Source organism: Schistocerca serialis, chromosome 4 (assembly GCF_023864345.2).
Source record: "Schistocerca serialis cubense isolate TAMUIC-IGC-003099 chromosome 4, iqSchSeri2.2, whole genome shotgun sequence".
NCBI lineage: Eukaryota > Metazoa > Arthropoda > Insecta > Orthoptera > Acrididae > Schistocerca > Schistocerca serialis.
In genome coordinates, this window is record NC_064641.1 from 230134122 (window position 1) to 230151339 (window position 17218).

Genomic DNA, 17218 nt, shown 5'->3' on the forward strand with positions numbered 1-17218 from the left:
GTTGTCTTCGTCATGGAGCCATTCCATTCTCCGCCACAACGCAAGTAGTTTTGTTCCTCTGTACATCAAGCAATCGTTTTAGCAAAATGGTTCAATGGCTCTGAGCACCATGGGACTCAACTGCTGAGGTCATTAGTCCCCTAGAACTTAGAACTAGTTAAACATAACTAACCTAAGGACATCACAAACATCCATGCCCGAGGCAGGATTTGAACCTGCGACCGTAAATCGTTTTAGCACCTGAATGAAGAGCAGCTGATGTAGCGTTGCACATTGGGGAGCAAATTCATAGTGGAGTATCTCTTTCATCTTAGGAAAACAAATAAAACATTGTTTTAAGTTGCTTTTTACTTGTCAGACTTTATCACCCTGTTTTGATTCGTTGCTGTAAGATTTCAGTGCTTGCTTGTACTAAAGATGGTTCCAATGGCTCTGAGCACTATGCGACTTAATTTCTGAGGTCATCAGTCGCCTAGAACTTAGAACTAATTAAACCTAACTAACCTAAGGACATCACACACATCCATGCCCGAGGCAGGATTCGGACCTGCGACCGTAGCGGTCGCTCGACTCCAGACTTTAGCGCCTAGAACCGCACGGCCACTCCGGCCGGCTTGTACTAAACAGGTTTTCATGAAATTCACGTAGCAGCGAACGGTTTCTACACACGTTGTGTCAGCGCATTACTCTGTCATTGTCTCAGGTTGCAAAATCGCCTAACTCGTGGAACAACATTTACGAAAAACGAGCGCTACAGCTTAAACGACGGTGAAGTTGGTCGTCTGATTCAAAACAATGAGTCCTAGAGGCAGCTAGCACGAGAACACGTGTCTACCTACCCCCCTACACCCTTTCGGAAAGGAATTCTAGTTATTTTGGGGTCTCGCCATTATCTGTTCGAATTCTATACAAAAGGAAAAGAGGAGCAAAAACATTAATTAACTAGATGCAAGACTAAAGTGTCATACATCATTTAAAAAAATAATCGCTCGGGAGTTTTATAATCGGCCATCAGTTGGTTGAAATGCGCTTCTATAATAGGCCAGTTCTGCTAACGAATTTCAGACTGTCGTGTGCCTTCCTTGCGCGATTTATGTGGTCACTTAAACCCTATAAAGTTTACAGTCGTGATTATTTTCAATTTCTTGTAGTAGTATTGCGAGAGTTCTATTTGCAAACTGGGGTAAGCAGTAAGCACTGAGGCATTCGCACTTGGGTCGTGCTGGGTAGTATTTAAGTAGACGTAAGCACAACCGTAAGTTAATGGAAGATACGTGATTTTAAGTTATCAGGAACTTTCCAAATACTTACCAATGCCAAAATCAATATGCCAGAACGGCAAGACTCGTGAAATATCTTTTTAATAATAGCAACGAGTCGTGAAGAAGCTTGTGCGTCGACACGCGATACAGAATATTTATATTTACACGTGACACGCTGCTGCAATAATGTATTTGCATTCAAACAGATGCACTAGAAATAATGTGAAAATTCGAAACGTAGACCATGTGAGTGTTTGGTTAGTAGATCGCGATGAATATAGAAATGAATCGTAAAGTGTTCCCTGCATAGTACGTTTGCTACTGCGGAGGGATATTTTGTGTTTTGGTACAAACAATTCGTGGTTTCTGGTGGTTCGCAACAGAGTAATGCTATAATTATTATACATTCGTTTGATACCCCAGTTACCGTTGGTTTCGTGAAAATACCCTCGTAACGGTGAAGGCAATCAAAAAAACGTACGACACAAAATACAAACTAACAAGTGGTGTGGTTGCCGCAGCAGCTGCAACAGCTCGCCACACAGTCGTTGTACCGCTTTTGCGTTGCATATCCATATGTACATATCGGCCAAGCCTCCATCAGCAAAGCTATCCATACTGTTGAGTATCGCTGGCAAAAGAACTAATCCGAGATAGAGATGATCAGCGCTGAATGCAATATTGAGGGCGATGAGTAAAGTGTCAACAGCAAATACCGTGAGTGAACAGAACAAAGTCGCTACCAAACAAGGCACGCAAAGCATACCGTTGGGATTTTCACTGCCGTGCAGATATTTTCAGTGCAGTACAGATACAAGTATGAAAGGGAGGCGGGGTAAGAAATCGAACGGAGTGGAATGTCGAAGACTACATGCCCCTTATACCAAACTGCTCACAAAATATCCCTAAAAAATTTCTGAAATTTTATCAGTGAAGTTCAGGTTCACCCATTTAGCGTCACATTTAAGTATCCTTCACTTTTTATGTGGCAAAGTCTACATCGAAAGGCACAATTTGCCCTGAGGCAAAAACTGATGATCGACGTTTTCTCCTCCTTCGTTGATGTGCCAACCGGTTCACAAATCAAAGTATGTAATCGAATAGCCCCATATATAAAACACACACTATATATATATATATATATATATATATATATATATATATGTGTGTGTGTGTGTGTGTGTGTGTGAGTGTGTGTTTTATAATGTTTTAATACAATCCATTGTCGCATTTATTTTTGGAATGCTCACCGGTTTCGTACTCTGCTGAACATCTTCACATCATTGTAGATGCAGAAAAGGCCGTCTGCATCGCCTGCTGTGCATAATGTCTACAAGTTCTGCTTTAAACTAGCTTAAGATTTTATTTTTTTATTGATTTAATTATTCCAGCAAGATTACGCCCTTCAGGTGCTCTATTACGCCTACCATGCAGTAAACTCAATTTCTATTACATTCTTTAGGACAAGCTGGGTATAGAAAGCAACATTTTTATGACATAAAAATGGAAACAGTAGTATTATTAGCAGGAAAAAACACAATTTATGAAACTTCCTGGCAGATTAAAACTGTGTGCCGGACCGAGACTCGAACTCGGGACCATTGCCTTTCGTGGGCAAGTGCTCTACCAACTGAGCTACCCAAGCACGACTCAGGCCCCATCCTCACAGCTTTACTTCTGCCAGTACCTCGTCTCCTACCTTCCAAACTTTGCAGAAGCTCTCCTGCGAACCTGGCAGAACTAGCACTCCTGAAAGAAAGGATATTGCGGAGACTTGGCTTAGCCACAGCCTGGGGGACGTTTCCAGAGTGAGATTTTCACTCTGCAGCGGAGTGTGCAGGAGAGCTTCTGCAAAGTTTGGAAGGTAGGAGACGAGGTACTGGCAGAAGTAAAGCTGTGAGGACGTAGAGCATTTGCCTGCGTGAGGCCAAGGTCCCGAGTTCGAGTCTCGGTCCGGCACACAGTTTTAATCTGCCAGGAAGTTTCATATCAGCGCACACTCCGCTGCAGAGTGAAAATCTCATTCTGAACACAATTTATGCTCGTTCATGAGAAGTAGAACAAAAAAGCCATACACTACGCGCTGGCGCTGGTAGCAATATTCATGATAGAAAGGGAGGAAAAAGGAGAGATAGAGGAACATGACAGAAGACTGGAGAAAAGAAAGTAGCATGACTGATAGAGAAATGGAAAGAGAAAGAAGCGCAACTGGGAGAAAATAGGAGCATCTGCTTCACTCTTTGACAGGGAGAAACTGGATATAAAAGTTAATTTTTCTGAGGAAAAAGTTTCGAGATTAACAAAAGGAAGTGCGGAGAGTAGTAATATAGGACTTTTCGAATGTGTAGCTAGGGTACTAGATAAGCGAGACTTGTATTGCGATCGTGATGAGGTGACAGATACAATGTCTGAAGCGAAGCACCTGCTGCAAGCGTACTGAGGAGTCGACGAACTATGCATAGCGTGTGGTGGTCACGTAACTTATCTTGCTGCTTTCATTGTAACTGGCCCCGTCGAGCACTAAAATAGTGAAACAGATGGACGATACATATGTATAGCTTACGAGGCGTGATTGGAAAGTTTTAAGGATGGGCTTGTAATTGGACAATGGTGGTGGTACTTACATGCTACTGTGATGCATCTCCTTCAAAATAGTCCTCTTCTGACTGAACACACCGACTCCAACGGTATTTCCACTTTTCGAAACATTCCTGGAAATTTTTTTCCTGAAGCGTGTTGAGGATGCTCTCCGTATTTGGCCGGACGTCTTCAATCGAGTCAAATCACTTTAGGAAACAGGTAGAAGTCCGCAGGGGTCAAATCAGGGGAATATGGCGGTTGTGGAAGCACAGGAATTCTGAATTTGGTCAAAAATTCAACGATGGAGGAGGCACGATCAGCTGGAGCATGGTCATGGTGTAGCACCCAACTTCTGTCTTTCCACAATGCAGGCCTTTTCTTCGGCACCTTTTCACGCAAACGCTCAAGGACACATTTTTAGTGTTCCTGGTTAATTGTCCGTCTTCCAGGGGTAAATTCCTGGTACACAATACCTGTAGAAATGAAAAAAATCAGCAAGATTGTCTTCACCTTCGACCGACTTTGCCGTGCTTTATTCGGTCGTGGTGAACCTGGAGTCTTCCACTGCGAAGACTGTACTTTGGTTTCAGGATCACATCCATATATGCACTATTCGTCACCTATAATTACCGTGTTTAACAAATCTGGTTCATTTTTAGTCCAATTAATCAGTTCTTGGCACACTCCAAGGCGGTATTATCTCTGGTCACTTGACAACACTTTTGGAATGAATTTTGCGGACACTCGACGCATGTTCAGATCTTCAGTTAAAATAGCCAGAAATGCATAGAAACTTGAATGAAGTTCATCAGCCATCTCCCTAATTGCAAGTCAACGATCAGTCGCGAACTTTCATAACATTTTCATTCGTTTTTGAGGTGGAAGGCCGGCCAGACTGTGGTTCATATTCAAATGATTCGCGGCCATTTTTAAATCTGTTGAACCAGACAAAAACATTTGACTGGCTCATTCAGCCGGCCAGGGTGGCCGAGCGGTTCTAGGCGCTACAGTCTGGAACCGCGCGACCGCTACGGTCGCAGGTTCGAATCCTGCCTCGGGCATGGGTGTGTGTGAAGTCCTTAGGTTAGTTAGGTTTAAATAGTTCTAAGTTCTAGGGGACTGATGACCTCAGAAGCTAAGTCCCATAGTGCTCAGAGCCATTTGAACCATTTTTTGGCTCATTCAATTATCTCCAAAAGCTGTTTTTAATAGTTTGTGTCAGAAGCTGTTTTCTCGGTTTTAAAACAAAATTTAACACAAACTCGTTGCTCCTTTTTTACGTCTATTTTCACGCAGACAGAGTCTGGCAACAAGCCCTAGCAGACCCGCACTCAATCAGCTACCACAACGAACTGAATAAAGGAAACGCAGTTTCCTGTCAGAGGGTGTTTAAGGACAAGGCAATGGCTCACTCCTCACCCTCCGTGTACCTGTCCGCCAAACCAGTAAGCAGTAGCGGATCCATTCTTAAAACTTTCCAATCACACCTCGTATATACATTCATGATTAGTTCTAACTGTAGAGAATTTTCGTTACTCGTACCGTTCTGATTCATATAGCAATAGTCGAGGTTGGGAAGTGAGAATAATTGCACAAATTTACATTTCGCATCCTGTGGAAATAGGTTCCGAAGCTTCTGGAGGGCAAAAGGAAAGCAGAAGTTTTGCTGCATGTGGCAACAATATTTTCTGCCCAGCTGAACGATTCATCCAAAGACGCATCCAAGTTCTTCACCAGTATCTGATAGGTAGAAATGTAAATGTAGCCATAGCTGCTAAAACATTGAACATAGTAATAAAATTTATCTCAAAATCTGTCGAATCTCTGGAATAGTCCTGAAGCGAATGCCACGAAGTGGTTCCTTCATCTTCGGATTCAAAACAAAATCAAAACAAATCATGTCCGGGGAGTATGGTGGATGGTACTACTGGAAGATATTCTGAACTTCACACTCGAATTACACTGCGTTGCAATTTAAGATAACATTAGATATTTTAGAGCTAAATCTGAAATAAAGGTGATTCAATTTTCAGTTAGGCTGAACTTAAGAAATCCATTGTCCTACGGACTTAACAGACACGCGCTTAGCCGGAGATCTTACCACTTCATACGCTCGCCGCGGACAGACTGCCGTGGGTCCCTCCTGAGGGGTGCCTCACAGATACAAACGGAAGTGACCAGAGAGGCAGCTTCCTATACCAACATGACAAGGCACGGACAGGACCATACTAAGAATAGAAACCTCTTTGCTTTTAGAAAGCATAGCTATGTGTTCTGACGTTGGTCCTACTGTTCTCTGGCAGACAGGCTTGTCTGCTACCATCAAGCTTGCAACTAGAAATACATTTGCTCATTCATCCTCTCACACAGAAGGGAAGGGGGATGACAGTATCTTATCATATACAGTATATAAAAGAGAGCGGATGTAGGTTCTGTATGAAACTGTGTGACATGAATTACATATAAACTGTGTTTTAATGTGTAGTAGTGTGACAGATCGTTCTTGTTTATGTGTAAAAGTAACATGTTCCACTGCTCAGTCTCCTCCCAGATAGTCAGAAACACCACAGTAAATTTAGAAGAGGAATTTATGCCGTAAATGACAACATATTTAAGAAATTAACATGAAAGAAATCCAACAGAGACCTTTCACGGTATACTACGCCTTCCGCATCGCTGGCAACGGGTTCTACATAACGCTGGTGACTACTTTGAAGGACAGTAACAGGTGCAAACATATAACTCTTTTGTATCGGTTATGAATAATTAGTTGCCACTGTTTAAGTTCCAACCCTCGTATAAAAATTCTACAGAATATCAAATAGGAGAAATAATGTTTTTAAATAATATTGCAGATAATGTGCGCGAAGAGGACATGTTACATACTCATATTACTTACCTCTTTTTCGCGTAGAACGACAACTGTTATCGAACGAGATTTCGAAACACGTAGGACAGACGTGATTCCCTCCCCCCTCCTCTTCCCTCACGCCGCGCGGGGTTAGCCGAGCGGTCTAGGGCGCTGCAGTCATGGACTGTGCGGCTGGTCCCGGCGGAGGTTCGAGTCCTCCCTCGGGCATGGGTGTGTGTGTTTTTCCTTAGGATAATTTAGATTAAGTAGTGTGTGAGCTAAGGGACTGATGACCTTAGCAGTTAAGTCCCATAAGATTTCACACACAATTGAACATTTTTTTTCTTCCCTCACCTTCAAGAGCGAACTAATAGGATGGCTCTGGTTATCATTCCGCTGAACAGTATTTTGTACACGAGCATTAGGTGGCTGCAGTGGGGCAGAGCGAGTGACAGACAGCTGGTGCACGTGGTATTGCCAGAATTACGATCCAGATTTGTACACGGCATCGATTGGTGGGGCTGATTTCTTGCAAGTGTGTTTTTTCTTCTTCAAATGGCTCTGAGCACAATGGGACGTAGTAACATCTGAGGTCATCAGACCCCTAGAACTTAGAACTACTTAAACCTAACTAAACTAATGACACCACACACATCCATGACCGAGGCAGGATTCAAACCTGCGATTCAAACCCGAGTGGTCTAAGGCGCTGTAGTCGTGGACTGTGCGGCTTGTCCCGGAGGAGGTTCGAGTCCTCCCTCGGGCATGGTTGTGTGTGTTTGTCCTTAATATACTTTAGGTCAAGTAGTGTGTAAGCTTAGGGACTGATGACCTTAGCAGTTAAGTCCCATAAGATTTCACACACGTTTTTGAAACCTGCGACCGTAGCGGTCGCGCTGTTCCAGACTGAAGCGCCTAGAACCGCTCGGCCACACCGGCCGGCTCTCCTCCTGCAAATATGAGGTCAAGTTGCTGATGTGTCCTTGTGACAAGCATGTCAAAGTTGACGATATCACATGATTTGTTAAAGTCTAGTATGTGGTCTCACGTTTACATATGGCATACTTCAGGTCATGGGATACCTTAATTAGTGCAGTGTTTCTTCTGTGGTGTTTACGGAGACTTGGAGACAGTAATGAATACCAACCACATCGCAGATTACTTGCCTCTTTTAAAAGTATCGCTAACTCAGTAGCTGTTTGCAGTATGCTTGGACGTGAATGAAATATCGGCGGTGTTGACGTTAGCTGAGCCTCCCTGGGTGTTGGCAATTGTAACGGAGGCAGCGGTGTGTACGTATGAAAGGCCTCCGAGGCGGAGAGGCGAGTGAGGCGTTTGCGGCCGCCTGACAGACGGGCTGGCTGACAAATAGTCGCGGCGCGGCGCGGCACAGCACGCAGCTGCGCGTGACGCGGCACCGCGGCAGCTACGCATCTGCCACGCAGCGCCGCCATGGCTGCCGGCCTAACCGCGACCAACGCAGATGAGCTCGCTATGAGCTTCCTGCCTGCCGGGGGCGCCTCGTTTTTTCTCCCTCCTCTGCTACGATTCCCCGACCAGCCCCCCACCCGTGGCAACCCGAGCACCCCTGCCCGCCATAGCCGGTTCGGCGACCGCGAGACAAACTGCTCACTTCAACCGCCCCACTGGAGTGCGCGACCAACCCCTCGACCGCGGGCGCGACTTTTTATGTATTTTTCTTCGCTCCCTCCCCTCTCCTGGATACAATATCGGCGCCGTATCAACAGCGTAAGGGGAGCCGCTATTAATTGGATTATCCCACTGACACGAGCACCCCCGCGGTGCAGCGGTTAGGGACGAGCAGCTTTAAGTGAGGCTGAAAGGGGATGGGGAAATAGGGTGGGGGTCCTTCGAGCAATCACCAGGGCGCGACGTCCACTTCAAGCAGTCCAGCTAAAACGCACCAGGATTGCTGATGCCTACGTCATCTAAGCAAGGCCAGTTCGAGAACCTTTTTCTACACAAGGGACATAATTTGACAACCCCCGCCCCATACACATACACCTTCCACTAATGGGCTCTTGGTTCAGCGATCATGGATTCTTTTTTTTAAAATACACTGAAGCGCCAAAGAAACTGGTATAGGCATGCGTATTCAAATACAGAGATATGTAAACAGACAGAATACGGTGCTGCGGTCGGAAACGCCTACGTAAAACAAGAGTCTGTCGCAGTTGTTAGGTCACTTACTGCTGGTGCAATGGCGATTTACCAAGATTTAAATGAGCTTTAATGTGGTGTTATAGGTGGCGCACGAGCGATGGGACTCAGCATCTCCAACGTAGCGACTGAAGTGTGGATTTTCCCGTAAGACCATTACACGAGCGTACTGTGAATATCAGAAATCCGGTAAAACATCAAATCTCCGACATCGCTGCGGCCGGAAAAAGATCCTGCAAGAACGAGACCAACGACTACTGAAGAGAATCGTTCAAAGTGACTGAAGTGCAACCCTACATCTACATCTACATTTATACTCCGCAAGCCACCCAACGGTGTGTGGCGGAGGGCATTTTACGTGCCACTGTCATTACCTCCATTTCCTGTTCCAGTCGCGTATGGTTCGCGGGAAGAACGACTGCCGGAAAGCCTCCGTGCGCGCTCGAATCTCTCTAATTTTACATTCGTGATCTCCTCGGGAGGTATAAGTAGGGGGAAGCAATATATTCGATACCTCATCCAGAAACGCACCCTCTGGAAACCTGGACAGCAAGCTACACCGCGATGCAGAGCGCCTCTCTTGGAGAGTCTGCCACTTGAGTTTGCTAAACATCTCCGTAACGCTATCACGCTTACCAAATAACCCTGTGACGAAACGCGCCGCTCTTCTTTCGATCTTCTCTATCTCCTCCGTCAATCCGACCTGGTACGGATCCCACACTGATGAGCAAAACTCAAGTATAGGTTGAACGAGTTTTTTGTAAGCCGCCTCCTTTGTTGATGGACTACATTTTTTAAGGACTCTCCCAATGAATATCAACCTGGTACCCGCCTTACCAACAATTAATTTTATATGATCATTCCACTTCAAATCGTTCCGCACGCATACTCCCAGATATTTTACAGAAGTAACTGCTACCCTTCCACAAATTGCTGCAGATTTCAGTGCTTGGCGATCAGTAAGTGCCAGTGTGTGAACCATTCAACGAAAGGCCGGCCGGAGTGGCCGAGCGGTTCTAGGCACTTCAGTCCGGAACCGCGCGACCGCAGGTTCGAATCCTGCCTCGGACATGGATGTGTGTGATGTCCTTAGGTTAGTTAGGTTTAAGTAGTTCTAAGTTCTAGGGGACTGATGACCTCAGATGTTAAGTCCCATAGTGCTCAGAGCCATTTGAACCATTCAACGAAACTTCATCGATATGGGCTTTCAGACCCGAAGGCATTTCATGTACTCTTGACGAGTGCATGACACAAACCTTTACGCCTCGCCTAGCCCATCAACACCGACAATGAACTGTTGATGACTGGGAACACGTTGCCTGGTTGGACGAGTCTCGTTTCAAATTGTATCGAGAAGATGGACCTTAACGTGTGCGGAGACAGCCTCATGAATCCATGGACCCTGCATGTCAGCAGCGGACTATTGAAGTTGGTGGAGGCTTCGTAATGGTGTGGGGCGCATGCAGTTGGAGTGATACGTCTAGATACGACTCTGACACGTGACACGTACGTAAGCATCCTGTTTGATCACTTGCATCCATTCGTGTCCATTGTGCATTCCGGCGGACTTGGGCAATTCCAACAGGGCAATGCGACGCCCCATACGCCCAGAATTGCTACAGAGTGGCTCCAGGAACACTCTTCTGAGTCTAAACACTTCCTCTGGCCACCATACTCCCCAGACATGAATATTATTGAGCATATCTGGGATGCTTTGCAACCTGCTGTTCAGAAGAGATCTCCAATCCCTCGTACTCTTACGGATTTATGGACAGCCCTGCAGGGTTCATCGTGTGCCTTAGGGGACTGTCCCTACAGCAGTACTTCAGACTTTAGTCGAGTCCATGCCACGTCGTGTTGCGGCACTTCTGTGTGCTCGCGGGGGACCTACATGATATTAGTTAGGCAGGTGTACCGGTTCGTTTGGCTCTTCAGTGTAAGTACTGTGTAGACATTACTCCGTAATAGAAATAAACTTCTAAATCTTATTTCACTGTTAAATATTAAAAGAGTAAACAATTCATACGCAGCTAAAATAATCCTCGGATCTTTAGACGTTTTCAGTGAAACCAGGAAGAATATCGTATTCTTCTGTCTTCACTAAAGATGTGCTAAATACTCTGTTATTTTAGTCAATGGAAAAAATGAAAATATAAAATTTCTGTTTCTTTGTAGTTTAAAAATGGAGCTTTATAATTCTGCAATTTACAGATCAACTCACTTTTCATCGGTAAAAGTGGAACAGAAATGCAAAAAAAATAATCTAATTTTATACTGACGTATTAAACATATTGTAACGTATCATGCAATAAATAAAATATATGTAGTGGCATACGCTGTCCTTCCTATCTGGTGTAACTGCATTTTTATAAATCTGAATTCCAATGCAAATGAAGTTAGAATTAATCTTTGCATCGGACTCATATCAGAGGTGCAGCTTCAATTGAAGCTACATAAAATAATAATCAAGAATCATGAAAGTTGTTAACATCTAGCAGAACACCAATACACGACACTCTTTCAGTTTTAATTTTTCGTTTAAGCCAATGTTAATGGTATTAAATCCTTAAAAACGTATCTTTAATAGTTCACAGATCAGGATTAGCGAATTAGGTAATATAACACCATGAATCTTCTTTACAAACATTTTACTACACCAGTGTACTTTTCCCTTAATCAGATCAACATACATCAGTGACCACGCACGACAGAGCAAGTAGTGGACTTTTATTATTTTATTTATTGTGTGGAGCACATATACAAAGATTACGAATTTACTACATTTAAACATGTAAACACGGGGCTCCAGCATAAAATAACACAATTGACAGCTATATACAGATATCAGGGTCTTTTATGTATTTTATCAGACCACTAGTCGCTGTCAGGAAATCTTCGAAAGGACTCTCGTAGGCACGTATGAGAGATGTTGATACAACATGGGCACATGCCCTCTGGGTGGTGCTAAAGAATAGTCACTCAAAGGCAAATGTTTGAAGCTGAGAAACAGAGGCAGATACAGAACCTCATATATCTCCTGGCCAAAAGGAGCTTGTCACAAGTGGTACGAAAGAAAAGAAGATGTACCACATAGGAATTATCTTCAAGGAACGGAAATCGGTAGATGTACAGACGAATGATTACAATTTCAGAAAATTAGATGATTTATTCAAGAGAAAGAGCTTCAGAAACAGAACAAGTCAATAGTGTGTTGGTAACCTCTGGCCTTTATGCAAGTAGTTATTCTGCTTAGCACTGATTGGCAGAGTTGTTGGATCTCTTCCTGGGGAATATCTGCCAAATTCTGTCCAAATGGCGCTTTAGATCTTCAAAATCCAGAGTTGGTTGTAGGCACCTGTCCATAACGATCAAAATGGGACAGATCAGGTGACGCTGCCCGCCAATGTAAGGATTGGCATAAAGATGGGTTGTTCGCGAACTAACGGGTCCAAAGGAACGGTTCGTCAAGATGAACGGAAGGAGCGAGGAACGAATTCTAAGGAACGGTCATTCATAGTTCACTTCGGTCGCGGCTTTCTACTTATAGTTCCCGGGAACGGGAAACGGTCGATGTTCCCGAAAGGCCTGTCGGCCGGTCTCGTTCCAGCCTCGGTCCCGATCCCGTCCGTCTTCTCGGTCTCGCTCGGCCACTTCTTCGCGTGGCCACTCATCGCAGTTCCACTGTCGACTGCTCATAGTTCAGTATCTTGGTTCAGTAACGTGTTGTTCATTTCGTTCACTGCGTACGCCCATTCTAGATATGTTTCAAAACTTTTTTGAACTCTGAACATCTGGTTCTTTTCGTATTCTATTCAGCTTCAATGACCGGCAGTTAAAATGTATTTTATAATTACGTAAATTACATAAAAATTACGTGGTGTGTAATACATACATCTTTTGAGGTAACAAAACTGCATACCAGCTTACTTCACTATTTCGATAAACAGCAGAAGAAGAAATACTTGTAAAAAGGGAAGATTTTTTTGTTATTACACATGCAAAGGAAGTCGGCACGGCACACACGAGTGGCCACTTTCCGTCTTTTTTTGATCCAAGGTAAAAGAACAAGTTCATTTTTATGGGAGGCAGACCGACTTATAATCGATTGAAGCCCGCGCTCCATAATCGAGTGTCTGGTGTCACATTTTGTAAAGATAATATGATAACTCCTACAATATTATTTCAGTGGCACAGGGAAGCGCGCGAAAAGTCGGCCCCGAGTACTAGACTGCTCATTGTCGCCTACCAATCGTCATCTATTGTTTAGAAGTTGTTGTTTGCATTAGCTCATTTGTTATTTCCTCACTGCCTAATTATTACATGTTTATCTACTCTGCTCGTAGCGGTCAGCAAATCGTGCGTAATTGGCGAGCAGTCTGTACTCGGGGCCGGTTTTTCGTGCGCCACCTTATATCGTTTCAGTGCGATCAGCCACATAACGCTACAGTTGGCTAAATGAGGGGCTTTGCAGAATCACGAAAATTACAAGTGTGTGAGAATTCTGTTATGAATAAAACCTCTGTACTCCAGGCGGGATGCAAGTGTTCCCTCTTGCCGCCTTCCATCTTCGGTCACCTATGCTACTAATTTTCAATTTTTCATAAGAACCACAAACCAGCCACAAACGACCGGTGAACGAGTAAAAATGAACGGTTTCCAAACAAGAGAGATCACCAGTGAACTTGTTTTCAAGGATGAGTGAGTTTGTCCATCTCTAGTTTGGCAAGCAAGAAGACAAGCCGTAGAAACGCTCGCCGTGTGCGGGCGGGCATTATCTTGCTGAAATGTAAGCCCAGGGCGGCTTCCCATGTAGAGCAACAAAACGGGGCGCAGAATATCGTCGACGTGTCGCTGTGTTTAAGGGTGCCGCGGATGACAAGCAGAGGGGTCCTGCTATGAAAAGAAACGCACCCCAGACCATCGCTCCTGGCTGTGAGGCCGTACAGAGGGCGCCAGTCAGGTTGGTCTCCCACTGCTGTCCCGAGCGCCTCCAGACGTCTTCAGCCTGGAATCTCATTGACTGGGGTAGAACTATCTTAAGAGTCCCGCATGGAAGTGAGCCCAGCGAGTACGTGTCTGGAAACGCCTCGGACAGCAGTGGGATACCGAGCCAAATGTCGCCTGCCATACGACCCGACAATCAGGACTGACGTTCTCGGGCACCATTTGTTTTCATAGCGGAACACTTTTGGTTGTCATTCGCTGCTACGTCGACGATATTCTACGCAGTTTTGCTGCCCTTCGTTGTAAGCCACCCTGGGCATACATTTCAACAAGATGATGCCCGTCCGCACACGGCAAATGTTTCTACCACATATCTTCGTGCTTGCCAAACTCTACCTTGGCCAGCAAGGTCGCTGGATCTCTCTTCAATTGAGAACGTGTGGATCATTATGGGCAGTGTCCTACAATCAACTCGAGATTTTGACGATCAAACGTGGCATTTGGACAGAATTTCGCAGGATACTCCTCAGGAGGAGATCCAGCAACTCTGTCAATCAGTGCTATGCAGAGTAATTGATTGCGTTAGGGCCAGACGTGGATCAATGCTTTATTGACTTGGTTAGTTTGTGAAGCACTTTCTCCAGTTTTTTTTCTGAAATTGTAATCGTTTGTTAGTCTATAAACGCACATCACATGTACCAGTTTCATTTCTATTCGGATAGTTTCTTCCTAGTGTGTCGGTTGTTTTGTCTTAGTGAACCCTTCCTGTCGAATAAATAAAAGAAATATTGACTGAACTTAATGCGTTCAGACGATAACCTTCCCGTCTAGAATAAAATAATTTAACTTACTTTCCGTCTAATGAAAGAAAGAAAGAGAATTGAACTTTTTGTTCGCTGCAACTTTCCTGTGTGGACTTGCTTTTGACAACGTGTCTGATCTGATAGTCTTTATCGTACATAGTGTTGTACGCCTTGTGCCTTTTTGGGTAACAATATTAATGTGACTGATCAAAAGAAGACTATTTCAACGTCAACACATAAGCTTAGGCCGTGGCCCTTAGTACTGGTTGTCTATGCAGTGAACCTGAAAACATGCATATATATTTTCCTTAATTTTTATTTTACTGGGTCGCATCTGGATAACGTCATCTGCCTGCATGTCTGAATATACTCACTCTGATCTGTTGTTGATAATTATTCGGGTTGGAATTCATTTACTAGGACTGCAAATATGTGAGCTAAAACTGTACTTATTTTTCCTTTTTTAATTGAAATTACTGGTGCAAAATTCAATGTCATTATTAAATAAAAAAAATTGAGAAAACTCAACAAAAGTTAAACCTTGTGGTTACTGGGTTCAATGAGAAATAATACGATATTGACTGAGATAAACTGATTTATTCTAAAAATGATTGAATATAAATTTTTAAGTCTCTATAATGATTCAATTTATAAAACTTTAGTTTGGGGATCCTTTACATAAAACAGATTAAAAATGTAACAACGAACTTACAGTATGCAGTTAGCGCTTAAATACCTTTCATGTCTTCATGACGTCGATTTTTAGTAATTCATAAATAATTATAATTCATAAATAATTACCAATTATATAATTATAGTATTGTTCATGTAATATATAGCTGGTGGTGAACATGCACACCGCTCTGTCTCTACACATTACCAATTATATAATTATAGTATTGTTCAAGTAATATATAGCTGGTGGTGAACATGCACACCGCTCTGCCTCTACACACACCTTCACTGTACAAATGTTGACTCAAGATTGTTCTATCGACAATGCTGCGCGGTTCTCGCCGCGCTCCCTATGTATCAATGCGCGGGCTCTCCCGCCAACAAAGAGCTTGGTGCTGATACTCACTGTCACCATCGATATGCAAAGAACTCAAATAAATTTTACAAAACATTTTTCTTATCATTTTTCTTACACACTATAATTGTTATTTACAGATTTCTTAGCTTATAAATATTTTTCATCAGTTTATTACTTTGATTTCTTTATATTTTGGCCTGGTTGATTTTCTATTGACGTATTTCATTAGAATGTATTTTATTATTTCGTGATAACCAGAGGGTGAACTTGATAATAGGATGGAGCCTTAAATTCTCATTGCAGTATAGCTACTCTGGATTGATCTGCCCTAAGCGGAGATAAACTGGCGTTAACCAGGAACCAGATACCAACCCCTTAATGTCCTTGAAAGGGACCTGTATGGAGGTCGTAGTTTGATGGTGTGAGGTGGGATTATGATTGGTGCACGTACACTCCTGCATGTCTTTGACAGACGAACTGTAACAGGTCAGCTGTATCAGGACGTCATTTTGCACCAGGGGTGCGCCTTTTGCAGGGGTGCAGTGGGACCCACCTTCCTCCTGATGGATGATAACGCACGGCCCCACCGAGCTGCCATCGTGGAGGAGTACCTTGCAACAGAAGATATCAGGTGAATGGAGTGGCCTGCCAGTTCTGCAGACCTAAACCCCATCGAGCACGACTGGGATGCTCTCGGTCGACGTATTGTTGCACGTCTTCAAACTCCTTCGACACTTCAGGAACTCCGACAGGCACTGGTGCAAGAATGGGAGGCTATACCCCTGCAGCAGCTCGACGACCTGATCCAGAGTATGCCAACCTGTTGTGTGGCCTGTGTACGTGTGCATGGTGATCATATCCCATATTGATGTCGGGTTACATGCGCAGGAAACAGTGGCGTTTTGTAACACATGTGTTTCGGGACGGTTTTTTCAACTTATCACCAGTACCGTGGACTTACAGATGTGTCGTGTGTGTTCCCTATGTGCCTATGCTATTAGCGCCAGTTTTGAGTAGTGCCACGTTGTATGGCACCACATTCTGCAATTATCCTTAATTTATGAGCATGAGTGTATATACAGGATGAACCTTAAAGCTTTGAGATGTTGTTCAGGGATGCCTTCTGAGTATTTTGTTGTAAGGTACTCGCTGTTTCCGCTGCCTCGTTACAGAGTAGTAATGTAATTACGATTTATTCAGTTTCTTACCCGTATTACCTTCATTTCTTTGCAAGTTCCGCACAAAAATGGAAAAGACTGAAACATGCAATCACCAAAACGTACAGCACATCATTTTTCTCACAGAAGCCTATGTACAGATGCAAAAGTACTGGACGTGTTCGTCGTCACTGCGGTATCAGCTCAGTATTGACGAAGTGGATATTGGTCAACTGTTCATCAGTAAACCGATCCACACTGCTGTGTATTTCTGTTAACGTACAACTAAAACCACCGTCGGAAAAACCAATCTCGAGACATAACAGATCAGTACTGAATGAAAGGTTGCGGGCAAAGAGTAAAGTGGACATTATAGTTGTCAGCAGCAATGGAAAATGTGGTGTCAC